The sequence below is a fragment of the Aegilops tauschii genome, chromosome 1 (genome assembly GCF_002575655.3).
Source record: "Aegilops tauschii subsp. strangulata cultivar AL8/78 chromosome 1, Aet v6.0, whole genome shotgun sequence".
In the NCBI taxonomy this organism is placed as follows: Eukaryota; Viridiplantae; Streptophyta; class Magnoliopsida; order Poales; family Poaceae; genus Aegilops; species Aegilops tauschii.
This window is the reverse complement of record NC_053035.3, coordinates 321,983,120-321,989,968: the sequence shown is the minus strand read 5'-3', so window position 1 is coordinate 321,989,968 and position 6,849 is coordinate 321,983,120.

Genomic DNA, 6,849 nt, shown 5'->3' with positions numbered 1-6,849 from the left:
CGCTAGGGGTAGCGGTACTACCTCAAAGGGTAGCGGTACTACTGCTTGCGAGCGGTACTAAAAAATACATCCGTGCCTACCACCGCTGGACTTAAGACGAGTTTTTGGTCCGGAGCGGAAGTAGCCACGGAAGTAGCCGCGGTAGTACCGCTCCAAGTGGTAGTACCGCTCCCAAGAGCGGTAGTAAAAAGTTACATCCCCTCCAAGCGGTAGTACCATTCCCATGAGCGGTAGTACCGCTGCAGCCTTTTTAAGGACACCAAAACTGACACAACTTCTGCAAACAGACTCCGACTTCAACGAAACCAAGTTTGTTGGAAAGCTAGGGACAAGGGCTAACACAATCTTGATTGAAATAACAATAAGAAGGAAATTAGAAAATTCCCATAAGAAAATGGTGAGAACCCTTCCTCGAATAAGACTGGTAAAACCTCCAACACCGAAAACGCAATAGAAGAAGCATGTGAACTCCATTTTCGATCAACTCGAACTTGTCAAGAAGATGACCATAAGCTCCAAATCTCACAAGAAAACCAAACAAGAACCAAGAAAGATGATGCAAGCATGCAATTGTTTGAGCTCTCTATGAATGATACGATCAAGCTACTCACTGGAGAGCCCCCTTGATAGTACGACAATCGATCCTGTAACCCGGTCTCCAAACTACCGCCATGAGACCGGTAAAATAGAGAACCTACCTTTGCCCTGCACGAAGTCCACTTGAGCTAGATGATGATGATCTTAACTCCCTCAAGTTGGACCACCTTTCGTGATTGCGTTGGCTCGATGAAGGCTAGTTGATTGCTCCCCCATACTCCACTATGGGTGAGTCACTCTTCGGCACACCTTCACAAGTCCATTGTCACCATAATGGATGGCAAGCTACAAGCATGATTTCTTCTCGATGCTCCACTTGAACTTGCACAACACAACCTTGATTTGATGTCATCCTTCATGGGTTGTATGTGATCCTCCTCTTGATGCAAGCCCATGGAAGCAAACTACCACCATGAGACCGGTAAAATAGATCATATAACCCTGTCTCCAAACTACCACCATGAGACCGGTAAAATAGAGAATCTATCAAGGGCAAACCTTTGCCTTGCACGAAGTCCACTTGAGCTAGATGATGATGATCTTGACTCCCTCAAGTTGGACCACCTTTCATGATTGCGTTGGCTCGATGAAGGCTAGTTGATTGCTCCCCCATACTCCACTATGGGTGAGTCACTCTTCGGCACACCTTCATGAAGGAAATATGTCCTAGAGGCAATAATAAAGTTATTATTTTATTTCCTTATATCATGATAAATGTTTATTATTCATGCTAGAATTGTATTAACCGGAAAGTTAGTGCAGGTGTGAATACATAGACAAACAGAGTGTCCCTAGTATGCCTCTACTTGACTACCTCGTTAATCAAAGATGGTTAAGTTTCCTAGCCATAGACAAGTGTTGTCATTTGATGAACGAGATCACATCATTAGAGAATGATGTGATGGACAAGACCCATCCGTTAGCTTAGCATAATGATCGTTAAGTTTTATTGCTAATGCTTTCTTCATGACTTATACATGTTCCTCTGACTTTGAGATTATGCAAATACCGAATACCGGAGGAACACCTTGTGTGCTATCAAACATCACAACGTAACTGGGTGATTATAAACATGATCTACATGTATCTCCGAAGGTGTTTGTTGGGTTGGCATAGATCGAGATTAGGATTTGTCACTCCGTGTATCGGAGTGGTATCTCTGGGCCCTCTCGGTAATACACATCACTATAAGCCTTGCAAGCAATGTGACTAATGAGTTAGTTGCAGGATGATGCATTACGGAACGAGTAAAGATACTTGCCGGTAACGAGATTGAACTAGGTATAATGATACCGACGGTCGAATCTCGGGCAAGTAACATACCAATGACAAAGGGAATGACGTATGTTGTTATGCGGTTTGATCGATAAAGATCTTCGTAGAATATGTAGGAGCCAATATGAGCATCCAGGTTCTGCTATTGGTTATTGACCGGAGATGTGTCTCGGTCATGTCTACATAGTTCTCAAACCCGTAGGGTCCGCACGCTTAACGTTCGATGACGATTTGTATTATGAGTTATGTGATTTGATGACCGAAGTTTGTTCAGAGTTCCGGATAAGATCATGGACATGAAAAGGAGTCTCGAAATGGTCGAGAGGTAAAGATTCATATATTGGAAGGCTATATTCGGAAATCGGAATGGTTCCGAGTGATTCGGGTATTTTTCGTAGTACCGGAGAGTTACGGGAATTCGTCGGGGGAAGTTAATGGGCCTTATTGGGCTTTAGTGGAGAGAGGGAAGAAGGGCCACGAGGTGGCACGCGCCTCCCCCTGCCCAAACCGAATTGGACAAGGGGTGGGGGCGCCCCCCCTTTCCTTCTCCCTCTCCCTCATTTCCTTCTTTCCCACTCTGAAAAGGAAAGCGAATCCTACTAGGACTTGGGAGTCTTAGTAGGACTCCCTACACTTGGCGCGCCCCTAGGATGGCCGGCCTCTCTCCCTCCCTCCTTTATATACGTGGGCAGGAGGGCACCCCAAAGGCACTCCAAGATTTGTCTTAGCCGTGTGCGGTGCCCCCTTCCACAGTTACACACCTCAGTCATATTGTCGTAGTGCTTAGGCGAAGCCCTGCGCCGGTAACTTCATCATCACCCTCGCCACGCCATTGTGCGGATGGAACTCTCCCTCGTCCTCAACAGGATCAAGAGCTCGAGGGACGTCATCGTGTTGAACGTGTGCTGAACACGGAGGTGCCGTACGTTCGGTACTTGGATCGGTTGGATCGTGAAGACGTTCGACTACATGAACTTTGTTACTAAACGCTTCTGCTTTCGGTCTACGAGGGTACGTGGACACACTCTCCCGTCTCGTTGCTATGCATCTCCTAGATAGATCTTGCGTGATCGAAGGATTTTTTTTGAATTACTACGTTCCCCAACAGTGGCATCCGAGCCAGGTCTATGCATAGATAATATATGCACGAGTAGAACACATTGAGTTGTGGGCGATAATAGTCATACTGCTTACCACCAACGTCTTACTTTGATTCGGCAGTATTGTTGGATGAAGCGGCCCGGACCGACATTATGAATATGTGTATCACTACTATTGAGATTCAATATAAATAGACCACTCTTCAAGGGTGCATGACCATAAAAGATATTATGAATATGTGTATCACTACTATCGAGATTCAATATAAATAGACCACTCTTCAAGGGTGCATGACCATAAAAGATCTTACTCATATAAATAGAACAACCATTATTCTCTGATTTAAATGTAACTCTCTCACATCAAACAAGATCCAGATATAATGTTCATGCTCAACGCTGGCACCATTTCCCACGCGCATCGTCACCTCGTCCTTAGCCAATCTTCGCTTAATCCGTAGTCCCTGTTTCGAGTTGCAAATATTAGCAACAGAACCAGTATCAAATACCCAGGTGCTACTGCGGGCATTAGTAAGGTTCACATCAATAACATGTATATCACATATACGTTTGTTCACCTTGCCATCCTTCTTATCCGCCAAATACTTGGGGCAGTTCCACTTCCAGTGACCAGTCCCTTTGCAGTAGAAGCACTCAGTCTCAGGCTTAGGTCCAGACTTGGGTTTCTTCACTTGAGCAACAACTTGCTTGCCATTCTTCTTGAAGTTCCCCTTCTTCCCTTTACCCTTTTTCTTGAAACTGGTGGTCTTGTTGACCATCAACACTTGATGCCCCTTCTTGATTTCTACCTCCGCAGCCTTTAGCATCGCGAAGAGCTCGGGAATTGTCTTATCCATCCCTTGCATGTTACAGTTCATCACGAAGCTCTTGTAGCCTGGTGGCAGTGATTGAAGAATTCTGTCAATGACACTATCATTCGGAAGATTAACTTCCAGTTGAATCAAGTGATTGTTATACCGGGACATTTTGAGTATATGCTCACTGACAGAACTATTCTCCTACATCTTGGAGCTGTAGAACTTATTGGAGACTTCATATCTCTCAATCCGGGTATTTGCTTGAAATATTAACTTCAACTCCTGGAACATCTCGTATGCTGCATGACGTTCAAAATGTCGTTGAAGTCCCGGTTCTAAGCCGTAAAGCACGGCACACTGAACTATCGAGTAGTCATCAGCTTTGCTCTGCCAGACGTTCATAACATCTGGCGTTGCTCCTGCATCGGGTTTGGCACCTAGCGGTGCTTCCAGGACGTAATTCTTCTGTGCAGCAATGAGGATAATCCTCAAGTTACGGACCCAGTCTATGTAGTTGCTACCATCATCTTTCAACTTAGCTTTCTCTAGGAACGCATTAAAATTCAACGGAACAACAGCACGGGCCATCTATCTATCTACAACATAGACATGCAAAATACTATCATGTACTAAGTTCATGATAAATTAAAGTTCAATTAATCAAATTACTTAAGAACTCCCACTTAGAGAGACATCCCTCTAATCATCTAAGTGATCACGTGACCCATATCAACTAAACCATGTCCGGTCATCACGTGAGATGGAGTAGTTTTCAATGGTGAACATCGCTATGTTGATCATATCTACTATATGATTCATGCTCGACCTTTCGGTCTCAGTGTTCCAAGGCCATATCTGCATATGCTAGGCTCGTCAAGTTTAACCCGAGTATTCTGCAAGTGCAAAACTGGCTTGTACCCTTTGTATGTGAACGTAGAGCTTATCACACCCGATCATCACGTGGTGTCTCGGCACGACGAACTTTCGCAACGGTGCATACTCAGGGAGAACACTTGTACCTTGAAATTTAGTGAGAGATCATCTTATAATGCTACCACCGAACTAAGCAAAATAAGATGTATAAAAGATAAACATCACATGCAATCAATATAAGTGATATGATATGGTCATCATCATCTTGTGCCTTTGATCTCCATCTCCAAAGCACCGTCATGATCACCATCGTCACCGGCGCGACACCTTGATCTCCATCGTAGCATCGTTGTCGTCTCGCCAACTATTGCTTCTACGACTATCGCTACCGCTTAGTGATAAAGTAAAGCAATTACATGGCGATTGCATTTCATACAATAAAGCGACAACCATATGGCTCCTGCCAGTTGCCGATAACTCCGTTACAAAACATGATCATCTCATATAACTCCGTTACAAAGTTGGAGAAACTGACACCCGCCAGCCACCTGTGTGCGAAGCACGTCGGTAGAACCAGTCTCGTGTAAGCGTACGCGTAATGTCGGTCCTGGCCGCTTCATCCAACAATACCGCCGAATCAAAGTATGACATGATGGTAAGCAGTATGACTAGTATCGCCCACAACTCACTTGTGTTCTACTCGTGCATATAACATCTACGCATAAACCTGGCTCGGATGCCACTGTTGGGGAACGTAGTAATTTAAAAAAAATTCCTACGCACACGCAAGATCATGGTGATGCATAGAAACGAGAGGTGAGAGTGTTGTCTACGTACCCTCGTAGACCGTAAGCGGAAGCATTATGACAACGCGGTTGATGTAGTCCTACGTCTTCACGATCGACCGATCCTAGCACCGAAGGTACGACACCTCCGCGATCTGCACACGTTCGGCTCGGTGACGTCCCACAAACTCACGATCCAGCAGAGTGTCGGGGAAGAGCTTCGTCAGCACGACGGCGTGATGATGGTGATGATGAAGCTACTGGCGCAGGGCTTCACCTAAGCACTACGACGATATGACTGAGGTGGATTATGGTGGAGGGGGCACCGCACACGGCTAAGAACAATGTCTGTTGTGTTTCTAGGGTGCCCCCTGCCCCCATATATAAAGGAGCAAGGGGGAGGCCAGCCGGCCATGGGGCGCACCAAGGAGGGGGAGGAGTCCTTCTCCTACCAGGAGTAGGACTCCCCCTTTCCTAGTCCAACTAGGAGGAGGAAGGGGGAAGGAAAGAGAGGGAGAGGGAGAGGGAAAGAGGGGCCGCGCCCCCTCCCCTAGTCCAATTCGGACTCCCCTTGGGAGGGGGCGCGCCACCTCCTGGGCTGCTGCCCTCTCTCTCCCCTAAGGCCCAATACTTCCCTGGGGGGTTCCGGTAACCCCTCTGGCACTCCGGTTTTCTCCGAAATCACCCGGAACACTTCCGGTGTCCGAATATAGCCGTCCAATATGTCGATCTTTATGTCTCGACCATTTCAAGACTCCTCGTCATGTCCGTGATCATATCTGGGACTCCGAACTACCTTCGGTACATCAAAACACATAAACTCATAATACCGATCGTCACCGAACTTTAAGCGTACGGACCCTATGGGTTCGAGAACTATGTAGACATGACCGAAACTCATCTCCGGTCAATAACCAATAGCGGAACCTGGATTCTCATATTGGTTCCTACATATTCTTCGAAGATCTTTATCGGTCAAACCGCATAATATCGTACGTTGTTCCCTTTGTCAACGGTATGTTACTTGCCCGAGATTCTGAAGGAAATATGCCCTAGAGGCAATAATAAAGTTGATATTTATATTTCCTTATATCATGATAAATGTTTATTATTCATGCTTGATGTACCGAAGATAGTTCGGAGTCCCGTATGTGATCACGGACATGACGAGGAGTCTCAAAATGGTCGAGACATAAAGATTGATATATTGGACGGCTATATTCGGACACCGGAAGTGTTCCGGGTGATTTTGGAGAAAACCGGAGTGCCGGAGGGTTGACGGAACCCCCCCGGAGAACTAATGGGCCACATGGGCCTTAGTGGAGAGAGAGAGGGCCGGCCAGGGCAGGCCGCGCGCCCCCTCCCCCTCTGGTCCGAATTGTACTAGGGAAGGGGGGCGGC